Source organism: Hevea brasiliensis, chromosome 9 (genome assembly GCF_030052815.1).
Source record: "Hevea brasiliensis isolate MT/VB/25A 57/8 chromosome 9, ASM3005281v1, whole genome shotgun sequence".
Taxonomy (NCBI): domain Eukaryota; kingdom Viridiplantae; phylum Streptophyta; class Magnoliopsida; order Malpighiales; family Euphorbiaceae; genus Hevea; species Hevea brasiliensis.
The window spans coordinates 95153901-95167015 of NC_079501.1; the positions used below are offsets into that span (position 1 = coordinate 95153901).

Genomic DNA, 13115 nt, shown 5'->3' on the forward strand with positions numbered 1-13115 from the left:
GTCTTCCTTATCTTCGGCCCTGTTGGCCACTAAACTAACTGCCTGCCATGCTGAAAGCACCAGGATACAATTGACGAGGAACATTCGCAATAGAACCCTATGACCCCATCTGTGGCTCGCTGAACACGGGACATTCTCTAGCAAAGTGACCCTACTGGCCACATCAGAAACATACTCCTGAACCCATCATACAAGGTCCTGAATGTCCTCTTCTACACTGCATGCAAGGTGCCAAGGAAGATCCTGAACCAGACCCAGAACTGCTGTAACCCGAACTGTAACCACTGTTGGATCCATACCCTGGTTTGAATCCTTGAGATCTGTGTTTAAAACCACCCTTCTTGTTGTTTATACTCCTTCCTCTGTAATGACTTTGGCCTCCACTATCCATGGTACCCATATAGGGAACACCTGAAGAACCCTCTGCTCTATTCTACTTTGGCCTCCAATTCTAATTCTTTCATCAGCCATGTCTGCTTCAATTTTAGTTTCTCTCAAAGCTTCTTTCCTTTTTCTGGTTTCTTTCTTGTTGGCTTTACAAAATTTCTAAATTTCAGGATTAAACAATAAGGATGTGTCACTTGTGCTTCTAGCTCTTCTCATAAAATATTAAAAGTACCTGAAAAAGAACAACAAACACAAAATGCAAAGATAACAAAGATAAAACTATAAACAACTAAAATAATCAAGAATTCAATTTTAAACAAATAACTCCCTGGCAACGGCGCCAAAAACTTGATGTGGCCCAACCGCAAGTGCACGGGTCGTACAAGTAATATAGAAAAGATATCGTTCCCACGAGGAGTTGTGTTAATGATTGAATTTTTTATATAAAAAGTTGCCTAATTTAAACTATTTTTGAAATTAAAGCAATAAATTGATGGGTATTGAAGTATGAATTCTATATGTGTAAAATTAATGATCTATTCGACAATGTAATGATTAAACTAAAATTGCATCAAATTAAAATAAGCAAGTTGGAATATGGCAAAATTTAAAATGGCAAGCAATTAAATTCAATTAGGAATTAACAATGATAAAAAGGCGATTCCGGAGTTCGGGATTTCATATTCAAGCTATTTTGGGATTTTAAAATTGGTTATCCAATCTTGTGAAACTTATGGGTTTTAAGGAGATTAATTCTTAAATCCTTTGAATACCCTTTCGAGTGAGACAAAGCGTGCCTTAATCAATCTAATCCTACTTTCGTGGAGTTAGAGTTAATTAAGACCCATTAAGTTCCTTAATTAATCTGTAAATCCTCTTAATCCTTAGTCTATTTCTAGATCTAAGTTAATTAAGTCTAATTTCTTGATTATCTATCACAAGGCCTTGTCCTTTCGGTGCCTCAACCATGGATTAAGAACATCACTTAATGGGATCCTACACTAAGCATGTCATTAAGCACACAAGAAATGAATAAAACTCATTAAGACCACAAAATATGGATTACCCAATCAAAATCCACAAAATATCTCAAATATTACATCCCTTACTCCAGAATCTAAGTAAACTACTCACTATCCATAATATTTACAAGATATTCTGAATTTATATGGAAATAAAGCTTTAATCTAAACTAAGAAACAAAAAGCTCAACACTAGAAATGTAGAAAAAATGTAAGAAAAGAAAGAAATCTCCAAATCTAGTTGGAAATGGTGTGGAGGTGATTATGACTCTTTAGCTGCTGCCTTCTCCTTTCCCTTTTCTTCCTTCCCTTCTTGTCTCTCTTCTAAAATGGGATAAGGGTCCTTTTTATAGCTTTTTCTGACATGGAGCCCTAAAATGGTGTGTTTGAGGTGAGATTTTCTGAGGGAATCTTCTGCCAGCTCATTAATAAAGTCTTTGTGGGACTACATAAGTGGACTGCATAAGTCATGCAGTCCCTTATGCAAGTTTCGGCTGGTTTCTGGTTCACTTATGCGAAACTGCATGACCAGGTGCATAGGTTATGCACAATTCCGTGAGATTGCATAAGGGGGGCGTGAATCTGCATAAGCTATGCACTCTCCTTATGCACAATTCGGCAGGTATTGGAACAGTGTTTCTTCTCCTTATGCAGATCTGCATAAGTTATGCGGCAAGTTATGCGCAATTTGGCCAATGCATATTTCAACTTTGAAACTTGTTTTTGACATCTTTGGCTGTAGAGATCACTCCTCAATGGCAAAATTTCTTTTAAGTCCTTCAAAAACACCATTTTTCCTACAAAACAAACTAAAAATTACAAATTAATCCAAAATTGACAATTATGAAAAAAACTAACTAAATAACTAATGAAATTAGCTAAAAGTGACTAATAATCAAATAAAATGGCTATGAAATTAAATCTAAATAATTATGCAAAATGTATGCATCAAATACCCCCAAACTCAAGCTTTTGCTTGTCCTCAAGCAAACTTTAAAATGTGATGCAATTTTTAGGGGTGCCTTATCCAAAGAGCTATGAAAATCACCTATTAAAGTAACTTAACACCCCTTTAGCCATACCAGCAATCCATATACCCATCTTCAAAATGCAAAGAATCTAATGCTTATCCAAGCTTTCACCGCTTAGCTATCAAGTCAATTATCAATCAAAATTCCAAACCAACCAATCAAAAGAGAGAGTCATGCTCAAAAGGAATTCTAGGACAATCAATAACCAAAGTGTCTCTATATAGAATGATGGAATTAAATGAATGAATAGATAATTTTCCAATCCCATAGGCAAATTCCCTACTCCTATCTCCACTAATGTAGCAAGTACTATCAAGAGATCAAAGGTCTTTTTAGGGTGTAATGGGGCTATGGAGTTCAAAATGAGGCTAAGAAGAAAAATGGGATAAAAAGGGTTCAAAGCATGAGAATATTTTCAATCTTGAAAACATAAGGTACACTTCTTATTTAATTATTTTATATATATATATGGAGGAGAGAAATACACAATGAGGATTGTTAAGTGCTAGCATATTTTATAAAACACATAAAAAATGGAGGGACACTTTGATACTTTAAACTTGTATCTTGCATTTTCTTTTGATGATTGTCCCTAAAATTGCCACCCCCAAACTCATTTCTTTTAATACTTTGGGTGGATTTCTTTCAAATAGTGAAAAGCACATATACTAGCACTTTTACAAGATGACAAGCATTTCTTCTCCCTTTTATTGTATATATTTTTTCTTTTAATTCTTTTTTTCTTCTTTTTTTTTGTGTACCTAATATTATAAATAATTATTCTCATAAAAAGGGTTGGAGTGTTTGGTTCATTGGCTAGGTAGCAATAAGGGTTTCAAGAAAAATTAGGAATAAAAAGGCTCAAAGGGGTTTGCAAGGGTTAATTTTAATTAGGAAAAGGGCCAAAGGTTTTAAATGAGAAGGTTTAAATCAAAGAATGCCTAATCATCTCTCTTTTCAAGTACAAGCTGGTATTTCGCCTTGAAAGATTTAGAAAATTTGTTCTAGGATTGGTGAGACATCATTTGACTACCTTATATCCAATAACTCCCTCTAAACACTCCAATCTCTAAAGGACTAGTTGGGTGGCTTTTTGGCTAAGAAGATATAGGCAAGGGATAAACACTTCAAAACCTTGCACCTCTTAGGAAACTTTCAATCCACAAACCCAACTAAAGGTAAGTCAAATCACTCTCATAGGCACATTTTCAATACTCAAGGGATTTGGCAAAAGATTTTAATGCATGATGCATGATTCCTAAAAATGAACAATGCATTAACTGAATGGAGAAAATCTAATTGTGTGCAATGTGTACAATTTCTAAGTGGTGTATAATGTGTGTGTAAATGTGTTATGTATATGTATGTATGGATGTATATGTAAAATATTTACAATATATATGTAAATGGAATGGGATGAGATGTTCCTATACTCAAAATGTGAAAAATGTAGCAAAAATCAAAATGCACACCCCCAAACTCAAAATTTGACATTGTCCTCAATGTCTCAAGCAGTGCATTATCAAAACTCAAAGTAAAGAGTAGTTACGAGGAATTGTGAAATTTAAGAGAAAAAAGAAAGAGTTACCTGGTATAGAGCAGATGAGAATTCAAGAGATAGTGGGGATACATAAGAAGCTGCACAGGTTATGCAAAATAAAATGCTGTCCAGAACAGGTGCATAAGGAGGGTGCATAAGCTGTGCGGTTCTGCATGAGTGGCAATAAGGACTGCACAGGCTATGCAAAATATTTGCATAAGGGGATTCACAGCCTGTGCAGTATATTCAAAAGCTACTGCATGATGATGAGCAAGGAAAATGTGCAAACACCAGTAGAAGCATGCAAATATATACAGTGTATGGACAAGTGTGCACAAAAGGGCAGTAAAGGCAATGAAAATCAATGAAAAACTAATGTAATAGCCATCCAATAGAACTTCAAGAAAAACAGAATTCAAAACAAATTAAAATTGTTTCAACATATCTACAAAGAAAAACTCCTACAAGTTTGAACAAAAGTAAAACAGAAACTAATCTAATTCTATTGTTTTGCCCTTGTCCAAAGATGTTGCTAAGGGGCTGGTTGGAGCTGGCTGCTGTCGAAGTGATGGTGCTGGAGGAGGTGATGGAGGTGGAGGTGGCATTCCCAGAAAAACCATGAGTTGCTTCATCATCTCATTTAGTTCTCTCTGCTTGTCTCTGGTTCCCATAACAAAGTCAAATAGTTGATAATGACGATCCTTGAGGGTATCAAGACCAGTGTCAAGCTTCCTATCCACAAAATATATATCATCAGTAAGCCTTTCAAGATAGGTGAATAAGGCTTTAGTGTTGAAGGGAGGAGGTGTTGTGGATGCAGAGGGTTCAGCTGCAGAGGGTGTAGGTTGTGCAGAATCTGCTGGAATGTCCTGTGCAGGCTGAGTGGGTGGTGTAGGTTCAGTAGAATGTTGTTGGACTGGTGGGACAGGTTGTGCTTCTGGTTGTGCAGTGGGTTCAGTTTCTGCTGCTGGTTGTGCAGTGTCAGAAGGTGGCAAACTGAATCCAGTTTTGGATAGGTGTGTGGCATCGAAATATAAAGTGTCTGAAAGTGCTGGTATTGGATGCTCTTCCGAATTAAAACCAAAATGCTTAGCTATGACAATTATGAGCCCACCCAAGACAATGTCACCTATGGACTTGGTGGCAATATGTAACACATGTTCACAAAAGAAGTAACCAGGAGAAACTTTAACAATGTGAAAAGCACACCATAGCATGAACAATTCAGATTTGCCAACAGCACCAGAACTAGTCCCTCTGCCCAAGATAGTGCTAGCAATAAGCCTATGAATAAATCTAAGTGCAGGGTCTAGTATTTGAGAGGTTTTAGATCTGCCAGCAGAAAAATCCTGAGGTTGGTTTGTGATAATTCTCCAAAACTGAGCAGCATTCCAAACACCTTTGTTTGCTACCTCTACCCCTGTATATGGTACCCTAAATAATCCATCAATTGCAAATCCAAAAATGCTATGAAATTAGTCCAATGATAACTCTCTATTTTGCCCCAAACATCTAAATTTCATAGTTGGCTTATAATCTACGTCATGCAATTTCAGGGTAGCAGAAAATGAGGAAATAAATTCCAAAACTAAAGATGGATAAACTATTTCTTGCTTATGCACAAATTCCATCCAACCCATACCATCAAGGTAAGCAATAACATTATCAAATAAACCAGCTGATTGGAGGGCCTCTGCAGAAATGTACCTTGTGGGTTGTACCCTCCTTTCCTTAAGTCTCTTAAAGGCTGCCTTGTGAGCTGCATCAGGAAGAGGCCAAGGTAGTTTTGATACCTGTGATGCTGCTGACATTTGCTTTTTGCTGGAAGAGGGTGATTTGGCTTGTGTCGAGGCTGAAGTTTTAGGGTTTTTGGGTGGAGGCTCTGACAGTGGGGTGGTGGGTGGTTCTTTGTGTTTTGAGAGAGGAGGTGCAGAAGCCATGGGTCGGTTGGATTTTGACCTGATTTTTCTCTTGTAAGTGGCTGTGGGAGGTGGTGGAGGGGTTTCTTATGGAGGGGAATCGGGGTTGGGAGGCTGCATTGCCAAGGGCGAAACTTGGAGAGGGGAGGTTTGAGGGGAATGAGGAGGCGATTCCATTGGGTGTCGATGGTAAGAATGGAGGAGTTGAGGGAGAAAATAAAGGATGCAGAGGGAAGCTAGGGCAAAGGCAGTGGAAAGATGAGTGGAGAAGAAGGGGCGGGGAAATGCCGGAATAAATGGACGTGGAAAGACAGTCGTGAACAGAAAAGACAGAAAGTGGAGGTGGGAAAAATGGATGCCGAAGAAAATTTTTGATTTGAACAGGATTTGTGTAAAACTGCATAAAGGGAGAAGTGGGTGTGCATAACTTATGCACTCTCTTATGCAGGTTTCGGTGGAAGATAAACAGTGTGAAAAACTGATTATGCAAGAGTGCATAGCTTATGCGCTGACCCATGCAAGTTTCGGCCAGTTTTGGGATTTAAGAGAAATATGTCATGCGGAAGTGCATAAGCTATGCACTCTCCTTATGCAAGTCTCGGCTAGTTTTGAAATTCAGAGTTGGTGGTTATGCGGAAGTGCATAAGCCATGCACTCTCCTTATGCAAGTCTCGGCAAGTTTTGAAATTCAGGAAGTGTGGTCATGCGGAAGTGCATAAGCTATGTACTCTCCTTATGCAGGTCTCGGCTAGTTTTGAAATTCAGAGTTGGTAGTTATGCGGAAGTGCATAAGCCATGCACTCTCCCTATGCAAGTCTCGGCAAGTTTTGAAATTCAGGAAGTGTGGTCATGCGGAAGTGCATAAGCTATGCACTCTCCTTATGCAGGTCTCGGCTAGTTTTGAAATTCAGAGTTGGTGGTTATGCGGAAGTGCATAAGCTATGCACTCTCCTTATGCAGGTCTCGGCTAGTTTTGATTTTTGGAGAGTGTGGTCATGCGAAAGTGCATAAGCTATGCACTCTCCTTATGCAGGTTTCGGTGGAAAGAGAAAATGCAGGATTTGAAGTCATGCAAAAGTGCATAAGTCATGCACACACTTATGCAAGTTTCGGCAGATATAAAATTTGACAAAAATGTGGCTATGCAGAGTTGCATAAGCTATGCATATCCTTATGCAGTTTGCAACAGAGATGAAAATGGCAAGAATTGTGGTTATGCAGGATTGCGTAAGCTATGCAGTTACTTATGCACAATTCAACAAGTTTGAGATTACAATTGAAAATGATTTGCAAGTGTGAAAAATACCCTAGAATGAAGAAATATAATTCTATGAAGCATAAATCATGAGAAATTGTCACCAAAAACACATCAAGATATACAAAATCCATCAAAATTGCGTCACACAAGCTTGTAGAATTGAATCCTACATAAGAGGCATTTGTGAATCATGCCATTTCAACTCAAATTCTGCAAATCAACATTTAGCACATTAAAACTCAATAAAATCTGCATAAAGTTGCATTTATCCACAAATGAGAAATGACTCCCCAAGTTATGCCAAGAAAATGCAGTATGTCCATCTTGAATCCCACAACCCAAATAAGCTCAAAACTACAAAAATGACCCACTTACCACCATATTAACATGATAAGCACAAATACTTAAAAGTTACACACCCAACCTCACCAAGAAACATAAGCCATGTGCTGCTGACCCTTGTTTGCTGCAAATTTCATTTTTCTGCATAAAGCAAGAAACAGACCTGCACAGGTTATGCAGTAAAAATCAATCAATTTTGGGAGAGTTGAAGGACAAAATTTCAGATTAAGAGTCACTCCCCAGCAGTTCACCAACCTTCCTCCATTGAAATACATCTACAAGGGACAAGATTCAACAATGTCAAAAATTGAATTTGGGGAGATTTAAGATAAAAAAAATAAAAGTAATGTAAATAAAAGTAAATCAGCAAAAGCAAAATAAAAGAACTTGGGATGCCTCCCAAGAGGGCTAATTTATAGTCCTTAGCTGGACTCTTCATGCATTTCACTAAAGAGAGGTGAGGGATTAGAGAGCTTGTAACAGCTTGCTCCCTTTATTGGGTCTCCAGTTATGTAATGTTTCAATCTATGCCCATTGACCTTAAAATTCACAGATTTTTCACTCCAAATTTCAATTGCTCCATAAGGGAAAACCTTAGTAACTCTATATGGACCAGTCCACCTTAATTTAAGTTGTCCAGGGAACAATTTCAATCTTGAGTTGAACAACAAAACTGAATCACCTTCTTTAAATTCCTTTTTTCTAAGATGCTTATCATGCCAAACTTTAGTTCTTTCTTTGTAAATACGGGCACTTTCATAGGCATCCATCCTCAATTCTTCAAGCTCATTAAGTTGCAATAGCCTTTTCTCACCAGCTTGCTTAAGATCAAAATTCAAGGTCTGAATGGCCCAATATGCTCTATGTTCTAGCTCCACGGGTAAATGACAAGACTTACCATACACCAACCTAAAAGGAGTAGTTCCTATAGGGGTTTTGTAAGCAGTCCTATATGCCCATAAAGCATCATCTAGTTTGACAGACCAATCTTTTCGAGAATTGCTCACTGTTTTCTCCAAGATATGTTTGAGTTCTCTGTTAGAAATTTCAACTTGACCTGAAGTTTGAGGGTGGTATGGGGTAGCTATCTTGTGCACTACACCATACTTCCTCATTAAGCTCTCAAATTACTTATTACAAAAATGTGAACCTCCATCACTAATTACAGCCCTTGGAGCTCCAAATCTACTCAAAACAAATTTCTTCAAGAATTTAACTACCGCTCTAGCATCATTAGTTGGAGTTGCAATAGCTTCCACCCACTTTGACACATAGTCAACCCCAACTAAGATGTATCTATTACCATATGAAGGAGGAAATGGCCCCATAAAATCTATTCCCTAGACATCGAATAATTCCACTTCAAGAATATCATTTAGGGGCATTTGATCTCTTTTTGGCAAATTTCCACTCCTTTGACATTTATCACATTCCAACACAAATTTCCTCACATCCTTAAAAAGATTTGGCCAAAAGAAACCAGCTTGCAAAATTTTACTAGCTGTTTTAGAGATTCCAAAATGTCCTACATAATCAGAAGCATGGCAATGATGTATAACACTCTGTGTCTCCTCATCAGGAATACATCTTCTTATTAAACCATCACAACATCTCCTAAAGAGTAAAGGATCATCCCATCTATAAAACTTTACCTCATGCAAAAACTTTTTCTTTTGTTGCCATGTCATTCCTAGAGGTAAACTCCACAAGATAGATAATTCACAAAGTCTGCATACCAAGATAGTTTAGCAATAAGAGAGAAAAGTTGTTCATCCAAGAAAAACTCATCAATAGGGATTTCATCCATTTCTTCATCATCCAATTTCAACCTACTAAGATTATTCGCAACTACATTTTCAGCTCCCTTCTTATCTCTAATCTCCAAATCAAACTCTTGTAGCATCAGAATCCACCTAATGAGCCTAGGTTTAGCCTCCTTTTTACGGAGTAAATACCTGATAGCAGCATGATCTGAAAATATAACCACCTTTGAGTCAATAATGTAAGGTCTGAACTTTTCCAATGCAAAGACAATTGCTAAAAATTCCTTTTTAGTTGTTGCATAATTTGTTTGAGCCTCATCCAATGTTCTAGTAGCATAATAAATAGCATAAGCCCTTTTGTCTTTTCTTTGACCAAGAACAGCCCCAATTGCATAGTTGCTAGCATCACACATAATTTCAAAAGGTAGGCTCCAATCAGGTGGTTGCATGATTGGTGCAGTGATAAGAGTTTGCTTCAACCTGCAAAAGGCATCCAAACACTCTTGGTCAAATACAAATGGTATGTCATGACTTAACAAATTAGACAAAGGTTTGGCTATTTTAGAAAAATCCTTGATAAAGCGTCTATAGAACCCGGCATGTCCTAGAAAACTTCGAATTCGCTTGACATTGGTAGGAGGAGCCATCTTCTCTATCACTTCAACCTTGGCTTTATCAACCTCTATTCCTCTGTTAGACACCAAATGTCCAAGCACTATCCCTTCCTGAACCATGAAATGACACTTTTCCCAGTTTAACACAAGGTCAGTATCTGCACATCGCTGCAAAACTTTAGAAAGTTTAGCCAAGCATATGTCAAATGAAGATCCACAAACAGAAAAATCATCCATAAAAACCTCCATTATGTCTTCAATGAAATCTAAGAAGATTGCCATCATGCACCTTTGAAAAGTGGCTGGTGCATTACACAACCCAAATGGCATCCTCCTATAAGCAAAGGTTCCATATGGACAAATAAAAGTGGTTTTCTCTTGATCATTTGGATGGATAGGGATTTGAAAAAAACCTGAATACCCATCTAAATAGCAAAAATAAGAATGCCTAGCCAATCTTTCTAACATTTGATCAATGAAGGGAAGTGGAAAATGATCTTTTCTAGTGGCTATATTTAATTTTCTGTAATCTATGCACATTCACCAACTAGTCACTGTTCTGGTGGGAATTAATTCATTATTTTCATTTTTGACCACTGTCATTCCACCCTTTTTTGGGACAACATGTACTGGGCTCACCCAAGTCTTCTCGAGATATGATATATGATCCCTGAATCTATTAACTTCAAAATTTTTTTTTAACAACTTCTTTCATATTTGGGTTCAACCTCCTCTGATGTTCAATAGATGGCTTACAATTTTCTTCCAAAATAATTCTGTGCATGCAAAAGTGTGGGCTTATTCCCTTAATGTCATCTATGGTATATCCTAAAACTTTCCTAAATTGCCTCAACACTCTTAACAACTTATCAGCCTCTAAGGTACTTAAATTTGCATTTACAATTACTGGATAAGTGTTATTAGTGCCAACAAATTCATACCTGAGCTGAGAAGGAAGTTGCTTAAGTTTTACCTTAGGTGCATCTTCTTCCTTGAATGATGGTTGCTTAGATTCTGCTATTTCCTTTTGTGTGAGTTGAAAAACTGGAGCAGAAATGAATGGTGGACTTCCCTCTAAATGTTGAGCATATGCAGCCACATGAGGGTTGTCATAGTCTATGCCTCCTCCATGAACCAAGCAATTTTCAAGTGGATCTTCCGGATATCTCTTTCTGAAGTGTTCTTCAACCAGCTCATCAATGATATCAATTCTCAAGCAAGTATCAGCTTCAAAATGATGCTTCTTCATAGTGTTATTAATATTGAAAACCAATTGATCTTCACCAACTCTAAGAGTCAATTTTTCTCCCTTCACATCAATCAATGCTCCTGTTGTAGCTAGAAAGGGTCTTCCCAAGATAATTGGGATATTAGAATCCTCCTTCATGTCCAAGATGACAAAGTCAACTGGGATGTAAAATTTTCCAACCTTCAGTGGTATATTTTCCAAGATCCCTTCTGGATACTTAATTGATCTATCAGCTAACTGAAGAGAAATGTGGGTTGGTTTAAGATCTCCCATATTGAGCTTCTCATAAATGGAGAGGGGCATAAGGCTAACACTAGCCTCTAAATCACATAAAGCTTTTGTAGAACATGATTCCCCAATGTGACATGGAATTGAAAAACTCCCTGGATCCTTGAGCTTTGGAGGAAGTTTCCTTTGGAGGATAGCACTGCATTCTTCTGTCAAAGCTACAGTTTCATGGTCTTCAAGTTTCCTCTTGTTTGAGAGAATTTCTTTCAAAAACTTAGCATAAGAAGGCATTTGGGAAAGAGCATCGATAAAAGGCACATTTATATATAGCTTCTTCAAAACCTCTAAGAACTTCCCAATTTGCTTATCAAGCTTGGCTTTTTGAAATCTCTGTGGAAAGGGAAGCTGTGGCTTGTAAGGCTCTGGAGGTATGTATTTCTCTTCTTTCTCTTCAACCTCTTGCTTACCTTTTTCTGCACTCTCTTGTTTTTCATCTCCCTCGACATCTTTCTCATTTTCTCTCCTCTCACTATTTTCACCCTTCTCATTTTTTTCACTCTTCTCATTATTTATAACTTTCCCACTTCTTAAAGTAATAGCTTGACACTGCTCTCTTGGGTTTTCTGGTTGACTTGGAAGTTTTCCAAAAGACTTGGTACCTGAGGAAGATGCTTGTTGTGCAATATAATTTTCCAGCATTCTGTTATGTGTTTGCATCTGTTCTAGCCTTGCTTTCATCTCTCTCATCTCCTCATCATGCTTAGTTTGGTTAGCAAGAATCTGTTGTAATAAAGCTTCTGTGGTGGAACTTTGTTCTTGCTGTTTTGGTGGAGGATTCATATTTTTCTACTGAAAATTAGGCAATGGTTGCCTGTTTTGCTGATATGGAATTCCTTGTTGCTGTTGTGGTTGAAAATTTTGATTTGGAACTTGATTTTGCTGATTTCCCCATGAAAATTTGAGATGATTCCTCCAAGTTGGATTATAAGTTTGAGAGTAAGGATTCCCCAATTGTTTGTTTCCATAATTACCAACATATGCAGCTTGCTCTCCACAGTCTACTCCACTGCTGGTAGTTCCCTCTGCATAAGCAACTTGCTGTGAACTTCCAGATGATGATGATGAACTAACCAACATACTCAAATCTTCCATCTTCTTAGCCAAAACATTTGTAAGTGCATCAAACTTTGCATTAATCATGTTAAATGGATCAAGGTTATACATCCAGCAGCTTGCCTTTTTTGAGTTGGAGCTGGTCCTCTTGGACTACTCCAAAGATGAGTATTCTTTGCAATTTTCTCCAATAGCTCATAAGCTTCATCTTCATGCTTCATAATAAATTCTCCTCCTGTTTGAGCATCAATAATCCCTCTAATTGCAGGAGTGACATTTGTGTAAAAATTCTGGTTTATCATCCATTTTGGAATGGCATGATGTGGGCATTGTCTCTCTAATTCCTTCCATCTCATCCATGATTCATAAAGAGTTTCATCTTCTCTTGGTCTAAAAGCTGTCATTTGATTCCTCAATTCTTGAGTTTTTCCAGGTGGAAAATATTGTGCAAGAAATGCATCAGTGAGTTGCTCCTAATTTGTAATGGAGTTGTGAGGTAAAGAATCAAGCCAATCCAATGCTCTATCTTTCAAAGAGAATGGGAATAGCTTCAATCTTGCTGCATCATCAAACATTCCATGTTGTTTTTGCATGTCACAAATCATAGCGAACTTCTTCAGATGTGTGTGTGGATTTTCAGAAGGATGTC

The 13115-nt window shown here is 37.6% G+C and overlaps 1 non-coding gene across 1 annotated transcript; it reads left to right on the forward strand.

The window, feature by feature from the left end:
- Positions 1-12778: 12778 nt before the first annotated feature.
- LOC131183502 (small nucleolar RNA R71) lies at positions 12779-12885 on the forward strand. The gene has a single exon (XR_009151554.1). It is a non-coding gene; the product is annotated as a small nucleolar RNA R71 (small nucleolar RNA).
- The last annotated feature ends 230 nt before the right edge of the window (positions 12886-13115 follow it).